Here is a 21,358-nt window from a genome sequence, read left to right on the forward strand (position 1 = left end):
TGGGCTCACAGCACGCCTGTGGGGCTAATACGAAGTTCTGTCGGCACTCTATCGTTCCAATAGCCTAGTCTTCCAACAGGGAGTTTAACCTTGATGGTGTTTGTGGGGCCAATAAGAAGCTCTGTCGGCACTCTATCGTCCCAACAGCGTAGTCTTCCAACAGGGAGTTTAACCGTGATGGCGTTTACCGGCTCGCCAACACGATCAGTGAACGCCAACAGACGCCTTGTTCGTAATCAGCGGCGCGAGCGCGCCATCAGACAGAACTGACAGACGCCCTGAAGGTGGTTTTTAGGGCCTAAACACCAGCGTCTATGTCTGGCATAGACGCTAGACGTCAACGTCTGTGTTCTGAATTTTCCCTTCAGTAAGTAACAGTCAGACGGACGATAACATAACGATGTAAATATATGCTTTGGCTCATACCACGGCAAGCATAATCGTTTGTGGCTGCAGTGTCGGTTGCTCTTCGTCCACAACAAACTGAATCGGCTGTACAGCTTTCTTGGAGGGCGTGTATGCAGGGGTTCTATCTTCCTTTTTTGCGCAGGCCGACGGGGGTGGTAGTGTAAAATCATTTTCGCTCGTCGCTGCCGCAGGGTTGTCACCTTCCCGGTTTTGGACCGGGCCGACCGTTTTTTTAAACAGCGGGCCGGTTGCCGGTCCATATCTAAAACCGGCCGTCATCAGCCGGTTTTTTGGCTTTTGTGCCGTGATTATGTCCGTTTTGGCGTTTTATAAGCGTCAATTCAACAACTAAGACGATAAATACGTGTCGACAAGCTGCGCAAAGACACGCGAGCAGAGAAAATACGCGGCCGAGCGCGCTGCCTCAGATGGAGGGGGACCTAAGGGAAGAACAAAATAACGAAATTCTACCGCCGCGGTCAGCAATTGCGGTTACTTTTCACTGAAGCACATGCAGAGCGATTAACCAAGCTCTCAATCACTTTCAGTACAAACGTTATGTTGATTTCTCTCTAAGAAAACACTACAATAAATGGCACTGCAAGGCAACAAAGATGGCGTCTTTTTTCAGCACATATCCCCCCTTCCCCCCCCCCCCCCGGAAGGCCCGTTTTTTTTTCGGGGAAAGGTGGTAACCCTACGCTGCTGTTCTGCCTACCTGCTTGCTGTACCTATTACGTCGCCGCCACGGCATGCTTCGGTCGCTTTCTAATAATCCCCACTTGTTACAAACTCAGAGGTTTTCGCACTGTTAGCAGTCGTTTTACACGATGGGTTTAATGCGCCTGACATGCCAGGAGTGACATCGCTTGTAGTATTAGAGCGACGTTGCTTGTCTGCAAGACGGTGCCGGTCAAACAAGCGTTATCAACGCCATAATTCTAACGGCACATTCCATTTATTTCGTGGCTACCGTGGCTTGCGCAGAAAAGGTCGGGTTGACTGCGATAGCTTTTTTTGAGTCACATAATGGAGCTTTGGCTCAATCGCTTGCAGCGCTAGCAATGCGGCCTCGTCTGCAAGACTGGTGCGTGAGAAACAAGCGTTAGGACAGCCAGAATTTCACAAATGCAGCATAAACTATACACAAGCGACAATATTCGTTGACAACTTACGTAATTATAGAGTTGTTTTAGGCGCCCCCGAACACCGCCCGCCGAGATAGCTGATAATACAAAAAAAGCCGAGATAGCTGATTGTTAACGCGTCCGTTTACTGTTTTGTAGGTCAATGGTTCGATTCCCCGTCGAACGTGTTCTTTTTTTTTTTAGGTGAGGGTTTCATTAGCTCATTTTTTACGACCAGGGTAAGCGCCTGTTCTTTGCTTTCTATCACGCCGACATTTACCGCCCTCTTCCTAAACCCAAAGTAGCTCGTTTTCTCGCACGTTCTCTCTTGAGAAGCCCGCCGTGAAAAGAAAACCAAAACAAACGTCAAAACCTCTTTACAATATCAGTATATATGTCAATTACTTTATGTGCATTCACTTTTTGTGTTTAAAAACCTTAAATTTAAGTTATAAACACATTTCAGACTTTGAAAGCAGAAAGATAATTACCAACATTACAGTACTAACACAATTTTCGTCAAACATAGAGGTGCTGCATTTGAAGTCTGGCAACTATCTCTCACTTTTTGTGTGTTTTTTCATGGCGTGTTGTGCCGAGTGGTTGGTGGCGTAATTTAATCTGTTTTATCTATTTCAAGCTTAAATCATAGTTATAGAAGATTTATGGGTGATGTCTACCCTTCCAACCTACGCGTGTGTTGAACATGGGGACCCCGGAAGAACGATCATCGCCGGATAAAATACTGCGCGTCAAAAGTGGATGTCATTGCATCAGAACAAAGCGTGTTCGTGTGTCCGCGAGATGAAGACGACAGTGAAGGAGAATTGTACGTTGGAAACATCGTTTTTACTCGGGTAAGTACGCATTTTTTATTATTCTGTATTTGGTTGGAACGAGTTCTGGTGTTTATGGGTCAGTAATTCGCTAGACCCCCATCTCGTTTGCTCTGAGAGCCTACGTGAGTTAGTATACTTGTTTGGAGCCCAGTCCACCGTTTCCGCAGAAGTCAGCATCAATTTACGCCGAAGCTAGACCTTGGCTACGATGCTCGCGCTGTGGTACACGGCTGCTAATAATTTCACATCACGCAAGGCTCTTTAACACCAGGGCGTTTGTTTATGTGTCTCTCAAACAGTGCCTTTGCGGTTGCAGATCGCAGTCGCAATTTCGCGTGAATGGCACAACGCTGTGATTAGTCCTCCCTCGTGAATACCCACGGTATACCAAGAAATAACATGAACAGGAGGTTCCCTGGAAGTGCATGTGAAAAAGCGTACACTTGATTCCATGGCTGGCGTCTCGTAGGTGTTGTGAAATCTCTCCTCCCCCCCCACCTCTTTACACGAATTCCGTGCAGTGCGCTTCGCAGCTATTGCGCTCGCGAGACCGGCGGCCTCGTGGTCATCGGGCCGCGATATGTGTGCTGTTCTCGTGAAGCTCGACAACAGCGTCGTGAAATTGCCGTACTCGCTCGCCAACGTGCCCCGACAGCGTACGCGTCGACCGGGTGCTGACGGAGTTGTGCTGGAAGAAAAGCAGGCAAGAGATGAGGGCGCACGAGGTGTAGTAAAACAGATGAGAATTTACAAAGTGCAAGGGGGAGAAAATAGTATGCTAGAGCAGGAAACGGTGAGAGAGTTCAGGCCGCGCGCCAGCGAGCGAGTACAGTAATTTACGTTGCCGAGCTTCACGAGTCCGGCACGAATATGACGACGCCCGTCTGAGAGTTCATAGAGGTATAGAATTCACATACGTGCAAATTGAAGGTGAAATGCGCGCATGTGGCCTCGCAGGGAGTTAGCATAGTCTCGGGGTACTGGGGGAGATTTCACAACGCCTACGAGGCGCCTGCCGATTCCGTCAGAGTAGCTCTCGGGAAGTCTGGGGCTTGATATCAGAGGCATATGTATTGTTTAAATTAGTGCCGAAAATTGAGCCAATTCGCAAGTTCTCATTTTCGCAAAACCGCAGGCCATACAGAGACTAACAAAAAAGCTGTAGGCAGTCACTCAACTCGATTTATATTGGAGAATTGAACGTGCAGATACAAGTCAGACATTGAAATGGAGGAGCCTCAACTATCACACACCAGTTCCGATTGAAAGCAAGGGATACAGATGAGCTGCTAGCATGCGTTCCATGCAAATTAGCTCAGTAGCTAGCTTTGCATATATCATGCATACCCCACTCACAGTACCTGCGGGTCTAATAAATACATTCTTACTGTCACCTAAATTTCACTTGGGGTGTTCCGGGAATGTTCTTATTAGTGCCTTGGAGGTTACTGTCTTTAAACGATTAAAAATCTACTTGATGTAAGCATTTGTGCTTTGTGTGTGCTCTTCTTGTATTTCAACAAGTGTCAGCACACTCACAGATTATGCACCTGCAGGTGCTGCTGCTGGCTGTCCTGGGTCAGCTGCCTTCCAGTCCAGTTTCAAAGGCTTTGCCAGGGCCTCCCTTGGCCAACCGACACTGCACCTGCTGTACCCAAGTACTGCCTGGCCTTTCATTGGTGCTCCGTACGCTTTGCCGCCAGGAATGATCATTCATCCATCATCTGGCCGCTTGGACCACCCGTTCAGAAGTCAGCGCATTTGATCGACACATCGGTCCAGGCACTGCTGCCATATCGGTGCACCCACCGATTATGTACTTTCAGGTTAGTTATTGCATGTTGTGGAACCTGCCATGATGTATACCTGTTAGCAGTGCTGTGGCCTCTGATTATTTGAAACATTTTCATGAAGCAGTGCTGTGCGTATGGAGCGTGTCATTGGTTAGCAGAGATATTGAAGAGAATCTGGTGCCGACTAAAGGGCAAGAAGAGAAATTGAACTGACTTTGAAGCAAGTATTCGTATGTAATCAAGCCAAGCAAACATTTAGGATCTTTCGATATGGTTTTAAACTTGCAATACAAACTGGTGTGGAACTACTTTTCATTTTAAATAAGCTAACAATTTTATGTACTTCAGATTACACTGGTATTAATCATACTATACCGAAAAGTACATCCCGCAGCCTGTAGAATTCTGACAGCGCTTTTTTCGCAGTCTCTCATGACAGGCACTATTCTCAATGGTTGGAAGATAGTCGAGGTAGCACCAATCTTTAAATCAGGAGACGGTACTTCACCATTAAATTTCCCTAACAAGCACCATATGCAAGGTCGGGAAACATTTCATCCACTCTCAGGTCGCTAATTATTTATAAAATCACAATATCACATTCGAGTATCACCACGGTTTTCACAAGGGTTACTTGAGAAACACAACTTTCATGATTTGTTCACGATCTACATTGATCCATTGACGCAGGCTTACAAACTGCGGTAGTTTTTCTCGATTTTTCTAAAGCATTCAATCGCATTGCACACCACAGACTACTTCTGAAACTTCACCCTAATGTCCTCACTTGAGCCAAAGATGTTCATTCTCCTCAAATGCAGTTTACTTCTAATAACTATATACTTCTTTTGCTCGTGCCACTTTGTTGTCCCCCCAGGCAGGTTGCTTGGTCTATCTTCCATGTTGCATATCCTCCCATGTAGGTCTATTTGCAGATGATGTTGTAATTTATCACACAATTTCTTTCAACTACTACCATCAATGCTTTCAATCTGATCTTAACACAATTAACTCCTGGTGCTGCAAATGGCTAATGTCGCTTATCTCTAAAACAAAGTGCATGAGTTTAACGGTGGCAAGTCTCGAATTGTAAATACTTCATTAACAGCAGCCTGATTACCTCTTGAGACAAAGGTGTTTTGGTAGGCCGGTAGGGGAGGGGGGATTGCATGGTGGATTTCAAAAGGTACATCGATGGGGAAAATAAGACGTGTGATTAATATTTTCATTTGCACTCCAAAACTCGCTTTATTTCATATGTTTACCCCACTGCAGTGGCTAGGGTGGTGTGCTGTGGAGGCGAATGTCGGTTAGATACCGCTTGGTGTGGCCGCTTTTCAGATGGAGGCAACACGTAAAGACGCCCGTGTTTTGAGATCTCGATGCGCACAAAAATACCCAGGTGGTCAAAATTAATGCGAAGCCTTCCCCTACAGTGCTCCCCATATCCCAAGTGTAGCTTTGGCGTGTTAAACCATCGTTTTTTTTCATGTCTTTGGTATATTACCAGCTGCTGTAGCAGGTGCAACTTAAAGGTAAAATTATACTTAATGTTTCCAAGAGCTAAATATAAAGGCCATATTGAAGTGCGTTTATGGGTCTATCTCATAGCAGTAGTGAAAGGTTATATACTCTTGTGCAGGTTAAGAACGGCACTGGCTCATGTGGTGTAGTCCAGTGTTTGACGGAATGCCGTGTAGGCAGGTAAAAGCATTATTGCAGTGATGAAACGTAGGTCACTGACCAAGTCAAGAAAGCCATTTAACGGTTTGTTGCTTGTTCATGGTGAGCATGTGTTGTGGAAAACGAAGCTATATAGTGGGCATTACGCGGCGCAATGAGTTTGCATAAATATGGTGCAGATTGCCATCCATTATGTTGATAATGTTGGGCGTCGTCTGAACGATGAGGGACTCGAACAGTAATCGAGAAGATATATTGCACTCAGTTGTCAGTAATTTTGTCTTGTTCCAGTCGACCACGTGTCCCGTCCTCTCACGGTGCTCTGCCAGTGGACTTGTTTTTGCATGGCCCTTGTTCACTTCGTTCCAGTGCTGCATTAATCTTCTGTGCAGATTGCCCGTTTCGCCAATGTACACTGATTTGCATTCAGCGCATGGAATCTAATAAACAATACCCGGAAGCTTGGAGCTTGAGAGGGGGTCTTTCATGCTGACAATGTCAGAACATAGCTTGCTAGTGGGCACATGCACGATGTATGCACTGCGTTTCTTGAAAATGTGTGCGAGAGTTTCACCGATGTGTGGGACGTAGGTAATTGCTGCACGTTTTGATGTAGTCCTTGTGGCTGCCTAAAGCATTATATTCAGAAAGAAGCGAAGAGGGCGACTAGCAGGAATCCGCATTGACATTAGCAGGCAGAAGCGTCTACAAGGCCTGTGTCAAAACGGGCTGCAATTCTCGTCCTCCACATCAATCAAGCTTTTGCACGCATTTTCAAAAACCACATTGTGCACATCATTCACGTGCCCACTAGCAAGCTATGTTCTGACATTGTCAGCGTGAAAGACCCCCTCTCATGGTTCACGCTTCCAGGTGTTGTTTATGTTTTGAACGAAAAAAGGGCCATTTAAAGGTGACACCTCCTTCCTTGCCGATTTCTGATGCCTGATTGTTCAGTTTGTGGGGATAAGTTTAGCAGATTGCTCACATGTCTAACCTGTATTTGTGCTTGAGCAGTCAAACGCTGATGTTAGCAGTGAAGTAGGTAAAAATTGTACTTTGATTGCAGTTGTGTGCAGATTACTTACATTGTCAGGGGTGAGACAGCTGCGCATATTGCGCCTTTTTGATACAATTCCATTTTCCTGCGCCAAGCTGCTCCAAAAGCATGAAAATTGCGAAAATTGCGCCAAACTGCTCCAAAAGAGCCTGAAAGGCACGGATTTTGATGCTGATATCAGTTCCGGTGGGGACGAAAGCCTCCTGCATCCCAGTGACCGCTTTTATTGGCGGTCATTTGCAAACACAGAAATGGCAAAAATAGAAAGACTGAAGAAATGAAGCAAACGATAGCTTCTAAAACACGATTGGCTTTCTGTCCGGGTTTGCTGAAACGGCCTTCCCGATTAGGCATCGCTGTGGCTACAAACATGGCCGCCGCCTGATCTGCCTGCTACTGCCTACTTCACGCGCTCACTGCGCATCGCCGATATTTTCCCTGGTTTATTTTACGTTATCAGCTGGGTTCCAGTCTATTCATGCTATCAATTGTGGCTCTGAACAGTGACATTAACGCGGGGATATGGTTTGAGATTGGTGCGAGATTACGAGAAGTTGCGCGGCTCGTAAAAAAAGTTTTGAAATGTGGGGTTTACGACTTCGGCGTGATTTGTCCTTGAGTGCGAAACGCGGTGCGTGCGTCTATAATCTGGTTCGTGAATTGAACTTTTTGGCTCGTTGTGGTGTTATAAAATGCTGAGGTGTTGCTATGCTTCGAAGCGCGATCGCGAGCCTCGGCCCGGGAGGGAATGGTCGGCACGAAAGTTGCGGGCTGCGCTGCGGCGCCGCGACCTGTCCAGGCAGCGCCCAATAGCTGCAGGACTGCATGGTTGCCATAGCACGCGACTAATAACACTTGATGTATGCGAAGTGAAATTTAATGCCCAAAACTGGGTGGCTAAACAGTAACGCTACTCAAATGATCACCGGGTGGACGTGCGCCCCACGGACTGCAACGGGTAGGCTGGAATTGGGCTATGCGACCGTTAGCTCGAAGTTGTTCAACTGTTGCCGTGACTACACTCGTTCGTACAATGCAGCCTGGGAATACAAAAGTAATCATTTTAGCATTGAAACGGTAAAAAAACACGCCACAATTGCAGAGCCCTTAAATTTGATAATGTTAACGGCAGTTTTGTTGTGAGTGTTGCGTACAGCCACAACACAATCTCACCAGTTAGGAAAAAGGTAGTGCAGTTAGAACTTTGTGATACTCTTTAAAAATTCTTTCGCGTAAGGCTGTTTCAGTGTTCTGTGTATTCAAAACTGATTGGAATGTGTACTTGACCCTTCAAATTGCTGAAATTGTGATTTTTTAAGCTCACAAGACGATGTATTAAATGTCCCTACCTGCTCCAAATCAAGCGTCTTCTGCTCCAAAATCGAAATTTTGTTGCTCCGAAAACTGCTCCCAAATCTCTTTGGGTTGTCTCACCCCTGCATTGTGTTAATTCGTAGAAAAGCAAAATTGAGGTAACCCTGCTAACTGTTCCACATTGCAGCATTTTATTATGCAAACGTTAAGGAGTTCAGCTGTTTGTTAAAGGTGAAATAAACAGTGGTACAAAAAGAAGAGCATCTACTAAACAGAAATATCTTCACAATCGCAGGATGCCAACAATCCGCCTACCAACTTGTGTCCTGCATCGTTTCTGCTGGCTGGAGCGGCTCATGGAACATTTTCCAGCTTCTCAAAGTTTGTGGTCAAGCGCTCCTCCAAGTTAAAGATTCCGCAGAGGGATCTTTTGTTTTAATACCACAATTTCATGTGCTCAGCAGCTAATTTACTCGTAAGGCTTTTTAAATATTCATCACCCAAGAGGGCATGTTACCTTCGTCTTCGGTGGAATGTGTCTGCACTCGGGTTATTTGTGACAGAAACAAGTGAACCGCGTCGTGAGAGTCATTGAGGCCTTGTTGATTGTGCATGCTTCTGAAATGACATTTTCATTCGGCTGAATACTTTCCAAATATTACGATTTGTGAACAAATTATGGTAAAAGTCATGATTAGTTGTACTACAGTGCAGGAAGGAAATGCCAACATACGTTTTAAGCACCTCTGATATTTCAGATCGTTGGCTGGTGAGCAATAAAACAAAACTGAAATTTTTGAAAGTAAAATCAAATATTCGTTGTCACCAGTGCATGACCATAGTAAAAGCTATCTAGTCACCAAATTTAGAATTAGACACGAAATGCCAAGAAAAATAGGGAAATAAACTAGACAAGTCGCTACAATAAACCAATTCGTAAAATTCCTCAATGTCTATAAAGTGATGATTCAGGCGGGTTAAGGTGTCAGTGGGTTTACACACCCAACTTGCAGGGAAGCACATGAGCTCTCAATATTAACATGTTTTTAGTGAAGACCGTCTTCCTTCATTAAGCTCCTTTGCACATTGATGCCAGTCTCATAAATGTAGTCCTGAATTTTTGTTATGATCAATCTTTGTATGGGAACCACATATTTTTATATGATGTCACTGTGTATTTCTGAAACTGTATCTAGTCACCAATTCCAATTTGTTGTGGTCAGGTTTTTTCAACTAATTCGTAGCTTTTTTAACACTTATGGTATATTTTGTGTGCCTAAAGGAATGCCTCATTGCATGTTTAGCCTATGTAGTGTTGAAAGCGGACATTTTGCTTCAAAGTGGAATGTAGGGCTAGCAACATGGTACTTTGCGTGCTGCTCACATTCATTCATGCCATTATTTTTTATATTATCATTTAAAATTAAAAGGCAACCAATTTGCGGTCGTTTTAATTTTGTCACCTACTTTATACTTTTTTTAAGAGAACGACGGGACAAACTTGTGCCGTCATCCTGTTTTAACTGTTTCCTGTGCTTGCCACTAGTTTTTTATGCATTCAAACATTTTTTATGAGTTTGTTAAACAGTGATTAGTTCAGGTGCTCAAACAATTTTTGGCTCCGAAGGCTCCCTGTAGCATGCATATAAGTGCTCTCTGCTCTATTTTTGATCCAATACCCCATCACCAGTCTTCATGAGGTGGTCTTTTGTAGAAATGAAGTTGAAATAAATATTGGTTTGCATTGCTTTACATGTTTTGAAAGAATTTCTTGTTCATTCTTGTTTCTTTGAACCCTGTTTCAGAATCCTGCTTGAGGAATTTCCTCTGTTATTTTTTTTCAGAACCAGGAAGGGTGCTCATCCTCGGTTCTTGCTGAAGCAGCAGTATCCATACTTCACACGTGAGCTGTGAACACACAGTAATTATGGTATGAAACATTCTACCAGCATAAGCTTTCTTTGTAGAGGTAATTGTAGATGTCAAAGATCTTGACAATGAGCCCAATGTCTGGTGTAACGCGCAATGTCTACAACTTGTAAAAATTAATTTTGTGGCTATAATGTTTGAGATTATTTTAAAATGCACGTCATCTACTATAAAGAATCACTGTCTAAATTGGCAGCCTTTTTCCTGGTTGATACAGAAAGTGAAAAAGCGCATGTGTAGAGATTTCAGTGCACCTTAATTGTCCCAAATTTGCTAAAGCTAATCCAGAGCCCTCCCTGTGGTGCACTTCATATCCCATGCACAGTTTTGTGTAAAAACAGCTGAAAATTTATGATCAATTTAAACTTATTTTAATGTTTTTAAATGCAAATATTCTCAGTTTAAGCCGCTATATTTAGAGTAAAATATTTAGTAACAGTTGTATAGCTACCAAAGGTTTACAGAAAAGCTTTTTGCTTTAGGTTATGCACCTTCTTATCAAAAGAAAAATGTTAAGAAAGGCAGAAGAAACCCAAATATGGAAATTAGCAAACCCTAAAGCTGCGGATAGACTGAATGTTTTGTAGAGAATCTTTTGCTGATTTCAGTTCTAGTCAACTCTACAAAAGTCTATCGACGTAGAATGCTTGTCGTGAGGCACCTCGTAATACTAGCCAAAACTAATGGGCCCCGGCTGTTGGCTTTTCATTTGCAACATTGACAAATGACCCCACATCTGCCGGCAGGGACATAATGCAAGGCACCATGTACAAGCTAGCCTCATGATAAAATAATGTTTTATGAACCATGACATTACATTTCAAGCATGGGCTTCACCAGGGAACTTGTATGAATTGTTCTGTGATGTTTGCAGTTCTTGTTATTGCTATGTGAGGTCATTTAGTCTAAATGTATGGTTATAAAACTCCATATGCCACCAAACCTTGCACGTGCTGTACCATGTGAATATTTTTTCGTAAAGCAAAAAGAATAATGCAAACTAAAATAAATGGCTTGGGTACCCAACTTTTATAAGTAGATTATAAGCCGCAGTAAGGAGGGAACTATATTATGAGCCGCAGTACGGAGGAAACAATACATTTTGCATTTGGTCTTCCTTCATATTGAACCTTCCTTCTCAGCTCAAGAATAAGGCACTAAACATTGCAAGTAGCTACCGTGATTGGATGTTTGACGCAATACTGAGAAGCCAAGGGTTTTAAGATTCAAGGAAGTTTTGTGTGGTTGAAGTGTTGCACACCTAATTGCTTTCACTGCATAGCATGGTTATGCTGTGCAGTGAAGCTCGAAGGATGTGTACTGCAGTTCGGCAAAGTGAACATATAATTGGTTTTTTACGAAGTTTAGGATAATCAACTACCTCTAAAGTTATAACTCTGTACTGAGATGTGGCTCCTGACTCTTTAAATATATGTTTTAACAATCGGTGACACAAGTTCAAGGAAATTATCAGCTGACGTTGAGCTTCAATAGAATGTCTCACAGAACCGAGCTTGGAAAGCACGAATGTTTCATACCATAATCGTGTGTCATATTGTGCAATATGTGGTCTCACACCTGCTGCACCATTTGTGAACCGAGGATGACGCACCCTTTTTGTACCCCTTTAGGTGGGTGCTTTTGCAGAAGATGCTCCTACAGATTAGGGTGCTACATAGCACCCCAAGGGTGTTATAAGGCACCTGTCTTCTGGGGTGCTTCACAAAGGGTGCTCCTGCGGCGACAGAATCCAAGCACCCTAAAGGGTGCAAAATTTTAAGTTTTTAGGGTGCTCCTGCGGCGACAAGCTGAAGCACCCTTTTGGGCGTAAAAATTTTTAGTGTGTGGGCCGCATGCAGCCTTACAGTTGGAAGACATTGGGAATCGCTCACTTTGCCATCTAGGAGAGTGTTTTGTTTCCCTTCTTGAGCAAATTAAAGTATTGCGCCTTTCCCGAAAGTATTACATTCGCATTGAGCAATAAACGCCGTAGTTTTGATTGAGTGTTAAATACAGCTTGCCGTTCAAGCTTTAGCCTGAAGCATTTGAAGCACCCTCATTTGCGATGGCTAAGACGACGGCACCCTCGTCGTTGGCCACGCTGTAATGTGAACCACGGATATATGTTTTTGGGGGCAATACATTCCCAGTCTTCTTTCGGTTCTCTCTTTTCCGCGACCGCTTTTCCGACCAGGGTAAGTGCACAGTGGTGGTTTGAGTTCCTCACGAATTGATAACCACTTCGTTGCTCGGATATGTCCCTATTCGAGGATATGTCCCTAATGTTTTGTTGGTCGGATATGACTCCTGCTTGGGCCCTTCACGGTGCCTGCAGTATTTTGTCAATAAATATAATAACATTCCGCATGAGAACCCTGCGGACTCGCATTACGAGTCTAAGGTGCTGTACAACAGAATTGGAATTGTCAGTTTTAGAAGACCTAGTGAGAAGTAGCAGACTCGCCTCTTGAAAGGATAATCCAAGTTTCTGTACTGACGCCTCTGCCCTGTTCTTGGATCTCCTGTAGACCACATATGCTCTAGCAGCAGTGTTGTGCTACCTTGAGGTTCACTTGGGGTTCACTAGTGTATCAAACATGTGCCCAAGTTTGGAGCCTGTCATATTTTCAGATACGCCATCAAGAGGGGCGTGACGTAAGCGAGATTCAAGAACGGTGATTTGTTGCTTGAGTGCGGCTATCTCTCGTTCCTGCGCCTCCTTTCTCTTCTCATACCCCTTAGGGCCCCCTTTTCCCGTCATATTGCTTTTGTTTACATTGCCTCACGATCTCTTCTTTGGGGCCACCACTCTATTTTAATAGATCAACATCGACACCAAGTCACCTGGCCTCTGTTCAGAGCTAAATCCGCTTTTAGCTGCTCGCGCTAGATGTCGAAATATTTCTGAAGCTCTATGCCAGCCAAGGGCAGCCCCTCTCCGGCTTTGATTATTTTTATCCAGCCCTGCTATGTTCATTTTGGTGCATGGCGAAATGCGAAGAGAAACAGTGCTAGGCTCTTCTGTACAGGTGGTAAAATGCGGATCCTGGCAGGCCCCCAACTTTTTGTTAAGAAGGCTCCCGCGAGCATCTCACGTTAGGCATTCGCACGGAGCGACAGTATCGCGTAAGAAACGCGGAAGAGATATCCAATCAAATCAATCAAATCAAATCAGTCTCTTTTCCACAAGTGGATGGTTCCTTGGGTAAAAGCCACTTTTGCAGCTTGACAAAGCCCGAGGAACTGGTACACCAGACAACGGTATGCAATCGGTTTGCATGTGACACGAAAACAAGACAAAATACATTCCATGATATAAAGGCAAAAATCGCCACGTGTTATATGTTTGCGAAAAATGAAAATAACAAATAGTGCAATTTATTCATCTTTTTGTGCGGTATTGCATATAAAACTACATTTTCACACATAAGTACATAATTTGTAGACATTTTTATAATATATTCATATATACTTATACATATCCCATGAAATCACACACATCAGATATGCACATACGGCGACAAGAAAGAGAAAAATAAGGAATATATAAACAACAAATAATGTGAGAATACAGGATGAAAAGAAAAATAAAAACCCAAAAAGTATTTCTATCATAACGGGACTGTGCGCATGATAATAATAGGCTTTGCACGCGTATAATAGGGATAGTATTTTATTCACATTATAATCAACTTTTGTTCATACTCTTGAAAAACAATGAAAGATGTTAATTGCAACAAGTAATCATTCCTCTAACAGCACGAAATGATTTCGCAGCTCCTTACAAGTCATTCCGCCTATGTTTTTGTGGTGACTCAGCAATGTTGGAATGTTATATGTTAATGACTGTAGTTTTAGTTCGTCGAAGGTACAGCCCATAAAGTTGGATTTCGTGTATTAACATTAGTGTAGTGACTTTGCAATCCAGGTAATTGTTTTAGAAAGTTAAGCAGAAAGTTTTGTTTTTAGAAAGTTATATTTTAGTTAAGAAGAAAGAAAGCGGACATGATACAGGTGACTAAAATATTGTTCGCGGTTCTACAGGTGAGTCTAAGCACTGATTGTGGGGATGTACTGTGTCCAGCATTGTGGTGTGGGGTTTAACATGCGAAGGACAAGGTATGTGCCTCTATAGAGGATGAAAAGGAAGAAAAGGGCGTGAGCTCGGACCGCTCTGGTTCATGACCACCACCACCACCACGACGAGGCGGGCGTAGTGCGTGGTGTGCCGGGTCCCGGAATTGTTACCGCCAGAACTTCACCCTTGCCGAGTCGCGGCCCCGTGCTAGTGGCTGCTTTCGAGGTGTTCTGGGAAGCCCAGGCCATCCCGTATGTGGCAAAAGGTGCTTTGAGGCGTAAGCCCGATCAGAGGCATCGATTCGCGCCAAACACCCAAGGCCTGACGTGGGGCGTGGGCACCGCGACAAGCGCTTCAGGCCAGCATATCGTCAAGTGACCCCAGGGCAACTTCTATGGGTCAGCGGTGACACCTCGCGGCGTAGGCCCGAGGTGACAAAAGAAGCACAAGTGCTGTCCGCGGGTCTCTTCAGCTCCCGTCACCGACATGGGTGGATGGCATGACTGACAGACGTCGGACGTGAATGAATGAATGAATGAATTTATTGTTAACAAGAAAAGGAAAGACCACCAGCACGCGTAGTTTGTCTCACCTAAGGGTGAACACCGGAACGCGTGCTGGTGTGGGGGGTGTGGATAATGGGGAGCACAGTATACAGGAAAGGGAGGATAGAGAGGACAGGATACTTATAAACCCATATGCAGGTCTAACAGAACATATATGTGCATTATTTACAAGGACAGCATGGGACGATCCATGCTTTGACTTGCCTGTAAATCCGCGAACACTGTTTCAGTCGCGTGTGTCTGTGTCCACTTCTAACGCCTCCGTGTACCTTCTCCCTCGTGTGCTCACTTTGTGCCTGCTGCTACTACTCGTTCTACTTATGTGTTTGTACCTATAGCTACTGCTCCCGATGTTGTCGCTCCCTACGAAGGCATAGCGGGAGGTGCTAGCGGGGTCCTTCATCGCAGACCTCCTTTATGTGCGTGGATGGGTGTGATTCGGGTATCTTTCTAAAGATACTTTTCTCAGCCGTTTATGTTTTCTCCCTTTTAGTGTAGCATCACTTTGTGGCTGCACACTCTGTGACAGGGCTCGTTATTTTCCTCCTTTAATATTTTACAAAAATAGTTTTTATCGTATGTTCTTTAACGGTGCCTGCAGCTGTAAAAATATCGGTGGGGATTGACAGTACGCAAAAATAAATGAATAAACATATTATTAAATAAATAAATAAATAAATAAATAACTTCTCTCAGTTTGTAAGTTGTTTTATGACATTTTCCACTTAGGTAACTATACAAATATTAATTTTTCGTCATGCGGATGATACTCGTGGCGTAATTTCTATATCGGTTAGTCAATACCAACCAAATATGTAATCGAAGAAGCGGACAACGCCTCGGTGGGCAACTTTGCTTCTCTCAGAAATTCAAGCCTACATTGCGCAGTAAAAACAACCGATTCTTTATAAAGTAGTTCAGGCTATATGCAGAATGGTGTAATTGTTTTTTGCAGGATACAGGCATACACGTGCTCATAGTTCCGGCTTTGTGTTCTTGATGCGTCAAAAAATGATCATTCATTATGCGGAGTGAAGTGTATCCAATTTATAACTGACTGCTTACTGTAAAACACTGTATGACTGTCAAGGTAACAAGGGGTATTCTAGAGTAGACAACTGTACCAAAGTAGAACATGATAGCCATTAGGTGGTTCTAAGAAGATAATGAGTTGTTTCCCTACAGATTGTTCAAGTACTATATAAAAGTTCACCATTACACAGCTACCAATCAGCAAGCTGCCCACCTTTGCACTGTCAGCTCCTCCAGAGTCAGCGATACATGTTATTTGCATACTGCTCATCTTTTGAGAAAAAGAGGAAATATACTTGCATTTTATATGAGATGGAGCAAAGGTTCTCTGAACGTAACAATCTAGGCTGAACAATTTTTTTCCTGCGTAGGTTCTGTTCACTGACGGTGGTCAGTTGCTCGAACTCTGAAAGCTCGTCCTTGTAAGGGCCATAGGTGCTGCAGTCGACCATCTGGGATTCATGTAGATATCATCGGCAGAAAAGCTCTGGCATCCATGTTATTATGCATTAAATATATTGCGCGTCTTGAGAGAACGTGACCGGAAGGTGGGCGAGGTACTTGAGTAATTGTGAACGTACAAGAATTTATTTCAACAGAAAACGCTGCAAACTCGAATTTATGAGAATAAATTCTTAAAATTACTTTTTAACACTTCTTTTGTTCAGACGTACAGGCTCAATCAAGAACAGAAGAAAGAAAACAATGTGAACTATGGAGCAGACGTGAACATAGAAATTTTACAACGTGCTGCACAGAAAAATTTGATGAATTGTGCGACCAGAACTTTTACTATGTCCATTTGTCTGAAGGCTGGTGCTGGAATGGTGATCGGACGTGGACCATGCAATGGTGATTTGACATCCCGTGTGTATATAAAAAATAAACCACTACACATAGTAACTGAAAAAATCCTGAGAAGCTTCCTTTTTCATTAGGTTTTTTGGTATCGCGTCGGCGGCCCTGCATTTTGTTCGGAAGCTCTCCCCACACACTCCTCGCTGCTGACCGGTGGACCAGTCAACCGGTCCCAGGGACGGGAAGACCGCGTTTACCCGAAGTAGGCGCCCGGCATGCGGAATAATTAGGGTTCCGCGCATATCACATAAAGGAGTGGCCTAAGCGCGCGGAGCCGTCTTGCCCTTGGTACAGGAAGACTGACAACCTCTGCCCGGCGGCGCGTCACTGTTGTAGTGCGCTCAATGTGACTAAAAAGTTTTTTTAGGAAACTGCAGTGTGCCTCATTGTTTGGTATGCCGTAGAGAGCATGTCCACAACTGGTTGCCAAAAGTTGGGCTAATTTGAAGACCATTCGTGGATATTTCCTTACTCTTAGCTGCCAACCGGAGGCTCACTGCCGCTAAGGCTGGCCCGTCCTTGTCTCACCAAGCTCCATTTTTACGGAAGGCTTACCCCGTGCATTCAGCCGGATACAGGCGTGCTTTGTAAACTCACTTTGTCTCTGTTTTAGCTTATTGACCTATTACGAAGGCTGCACTGGCCTGAAGCTATTTTCCCTGGGTTTTTCATTCGTTTATCTTATAATTTCGCTTGGGCTGACGTTCCTTTTTTCCAAAGAAAGCGTCATTTCGCCAGTAAGATTATCTACGGAATGTAGAGGGCGTGATGACAATTAGTGTTGTTGGGCCCACGTATTTATTTTGTCTTATTTCAGTGAAGGCTGCAGTTGTTTAAAATAATTTTGCCTTTTTTTCTCGTGTATGTGACGCCCTAGTAGCAAGCAGTAGCTACCAGTTTGCATTTGGTTGCATTGCGTTCGTTTCGAGGTGCGGAATTTATTGGCACGTGTGTTTTCCTCAGCATCAAGACAAAACGAATGATGGGAAAAGCTTGAACAAAGCGAGCTCAGGGAACATAAGGCTGCATACTGCTTCTGTTTCGGAATTAGGCTGCAGCTAACCCCTTTTCTGTTTGCATTTGTGCTTTTTGTCCATGTTATTAAAAAATAAATATGAAGAACTCGTTGAGGCGGTACTTGAAGTGACGGGACATGGCAGAAGATAACGTGGTAACACAAACACAAACTATCTGCAGAACGCCTGCGTGATCTCGAAATTGTCTCGAATGCTGCGCGAAAGGAACTGACGTGTAAAAGTCAGAACCAACTTTAATATGGTTTTGCCAAAAAGGGCATAGCAGGACGATTTATTTAACCGACGACATTTTCCGCCGCTCAGCACAATTTTGACTCTGATTTCTCAGTTCATGTACGACGATATGATTAAAATGTAGCCTGTTCATGTTCCACTCAGCGCAGATTATTATAAAGAGTGAAAAGATGTGCAGACCTTCAGAAAATCGGATACTAAAGCGTAGGAATCGTAAGCCCCTTTTATTTATTGCGACTTATCTAACAGTCACTTGAGCAGCCAAATACTCAGTTACTTCGTTGAATTCACGTTTTGGTTTGTTTATTTTTACCGATAATATACGTTTGAAAAAATATTGCAATTAAAGGCATGAACTTTTCCACTTATGTATATTTACGCAGATGCCAGGCGCAGTGCACGCCTGGTGCTTTTTCACAATTTTTATTCGTGTTTTCACCATTGTGTTAAGCATTGTTTTATTTTTGTCTTCCGTTTGTGACCGCGATTTATGAATACGATACGTAAGTTTTATTTCATTATTGTTATGGATACCCTGATTTTTGTGTTTTTATGTATATTTTTTACGTCCCCTTCAGCCATTTTATTTATTTATTTATTTATTTAAAGTACCTTACAGACCCCTGACAGGGCATTGAGTAAAGGGGGTACATATGAAATGTGCGACATTAACAAGATTTTCAAAAAGGCACTACAAAGAACCACAGTCCACGAAAACATTATACAAGAAATTAGCCGTAAATACATATCTAGAGAAACGGAAAATACAAAAAGATAATGTGTACTATATCTTGCACGAACAAAGACTAAAATTCCGCACATTCAAGATTAAAAGCACGCAAGGGTAAACAGACACCTGATGCAAAAAAAAAATGAAACACAAAGTTCACATAAAACAGTGATAACAGATTGGTACTGTATTACGAAAAAAAGTGAGCATGAAGAAGGTTACGGAATGCGTCGCCCTTAGATTCGGCCGCAACGTTATCAGGAATGCCGTTCCAAAGCCTGATGGCCATGGGAAGTGCGGAAAAGTTAAATGCATCAGTTTTACCGTACTGGCGGGAAAAACTATGTTGGTTATTTACTCTACGTGAACTGTTAGTGGGAACTTTAAGATGTATCTTTGAGTGTGCTGAATTGTAAACATATTTGTGAAGAAGGCATAAAAGAGAAATGTTGCGTGGAAGATCAAGCGGGTGAAGTGAAAGATTTAGTTTAATCTCTGATACACTTGAGGGGTATTTGTAATTGCGTGAAATAAACCTTGCAGCTCTATTCTGTATTGCTTCAATCTTGTTAATCAGATATTGATGGTATGGGGACCAGATGGCTGACGCAAACTTGAGCTGTGATCGAACGTATGTTGTGTAAGCTAGTTTGCGAATATCAGATGGAGCATGACGCAAATTTCGGCGCAAGAAACCTAATGACCTGGAAGCCTTGGCGCAGATGACGTCGATGTGGTTACTCCAGGAAAGGCCTTCTGTGAATGTAACACCTAAGTATTTGCAGGATGAAACGTGGTTAAGGTGGCTGCTATTAATGTGATAGTGGAAAATTGATTTTGTACGCTTATGGGTAAATGAGACAACATTGCACTTTGAGATGTTTAGTGATATTAACCATGTGTTACACCAATTAGAAATTATGTTCAGGTCATTTTGAAGGGACAGGTGATCATTAGTACTGCAGATTGATTGGTAGATAATGCCGTCATCGGCAAAAATACGCATGCGAGATGATATATTAACTGGCAAGTCACTTATGTATATTAGAAAAAGCGAGGGGCCAAGAAGGCTTCCCTCTGGTACACCGTAGGTAACGTAACATGTGGGAGAAATTAAATTATTAACAGCTGTAAACTTTTGTCTTAGTGAAAGAAAGTTGCGAATCCATGAAAGGGTTAGTGAATCTAATCGAAGAGCAGACAATTTAGAAATTAAGTGGCAATGAGGCACACGGTCAAATGCTTTCGAAAAATCTGAAAATATACAGTTAGTTTGCTGGTTATTGTCCATATTATTATGCACGTCAGTCGTAAATTCAAATAACTGTGTCTCACACGAGAGGCCCTTCCTGAATCCATGTTGGTTAGAAAAAAAGAAGCAGTTAGACTCGAGGTGATTATACACGTGTGAAGCGATAATGTGCTCAAGCATTTTGCAACAAATGCACGTGAGTGATATCGGGCGGTAGTTCTCTGGGTAATGCTTATTTCCTGCTTTGAATATGGGTATAACCTTAGCGAGTTTCCAATCGTCTGGTAGCACTCCAGATGATAATGAATGCCTAAAGATGTGATAAAGAATTTTGCTAGAAACGAAGAGGGTGTTTTTTAGTATTTTAGAATTAATGTTATCTACACCAGAAGATGTAGAAATTTTTAGGTTATTGTTAAGAGAGGCGACACCTTCCTCAGTAATTTCAATGGGTTCCATGTGTGGCCAGGCATACTCAGGAAAATGAGGCAATTTAGAATATTCTTCCTGCGTAAACACAGATGAAAAGAATGAATTAATGGTTGAGGGACAGTCGTTTTCAGGCTGTAGGATGTGGTTATCGTCGTGCAGAGTTATTGTGTTATTATCATGGTCAGGTGATAATACTCCCCAGAACGTTTTTGGATTTGATATCAGCAGTGATGGGAGGTCATTGGAAAAGTACTTTTGTTTTGCTGAGTCTAATGCGCGGCAGTAAGTATCAAGATAATCCCGGTAATTTTGCCAAGCAGCTGGTGTATGGGTGAGCTTCGCGCGTTTATAAAGGCGTTTCTTTTTGTTCCTCATTCTTTTTAGCGTTCTAGTAATCCTGGGATTAGTCTTGTCATTAGTTATTGAGATCAGGGGGACATACTGTTTGATAAGGGTAGACATCTTGTTTTTAAATTTCAGCCAGTTATCTTAAACCGTTCTACTGTAAAAAGATGGGAATAATATTTGGTTAAAAAATATATCCAGCTCTTCATTAATTTTAGTGAAGTCTGCTCTGTTATAGTCACGAATTTGTTTTGTTTCAACACCGGAAAACGGCACTGGAAGTTGAATTGATGCCTGCAGTAACTGGTGATCACTAAATCCGTCGATGTGCAATACAGTGTGAAGGGATTCCGGTGCATTTGTTAGTATTAGATCTAATATGTTGTTTCCGCGAGTTGGCTGGTTAATGACCTGCGAGAAGTTGAAATCAAGAGTTAAAGTAATGAACTGTTCGGAGATGCCACAAGGAGAGGATAATTGTTCCCAGTCGATTAGCGGAAAGTTAAAGTCACCAAAGAGGTAAATTGTGTTTGTAACACTGGTTTGAATTGCTTCGGTGATGCTGTCTTGCAGTTGGGAAACAAAAGAACTGCATGAGTCAGGTGGTCTGTAGCAAACTCCGGGTAGTATTTTGACGGAAT

At 43.0% G+C, this 21,358-nt stretch overlaps 1 long non-coding RNA gene across 1 annotated transcript in view; it reads left to right on the forward strand.

The window, feature by feature from the left end:
• The window catches only part of LOC144167031 (uncharacterized), a 127,322-nt gene extending 110,596 nt beyond the window's left edge, over nucleotides 1-16,726 (forward strand). Inside the window, exon 5 of the long non-coding RNA XR_013321825.1 lies at nucleotides 16,498-16,726. This is a non-coding gene — a long non-coding RNA (uncharacterized LOC144167031). The remainder of the gene's footprint in view (nucleotides 1-16,497) is intronic.
• The last annotated feature ends 4,632 nt before the right edge of the window (nucleotides 16,727-21,358 follow it).

The sequence above is a fragment of the Haemaphysalis longicornis genome, unplaced genomic scaffold (genome assembly GCF_048455015.1).
Source record: "Haemaphysalis longicornis isolate Haplotype H1 unplaced genomic scaffold, Haemaphysalis longicornis Haplotype H1 scaffold_2, whole genome shotgun sequence".
Lineage (NCBI taxonomy): Eukaryota > Metazoa > Arthropoda > Arachnida > Ixodida > Ixodidae > Haemaphysalis > Haemaphysalis longicornis.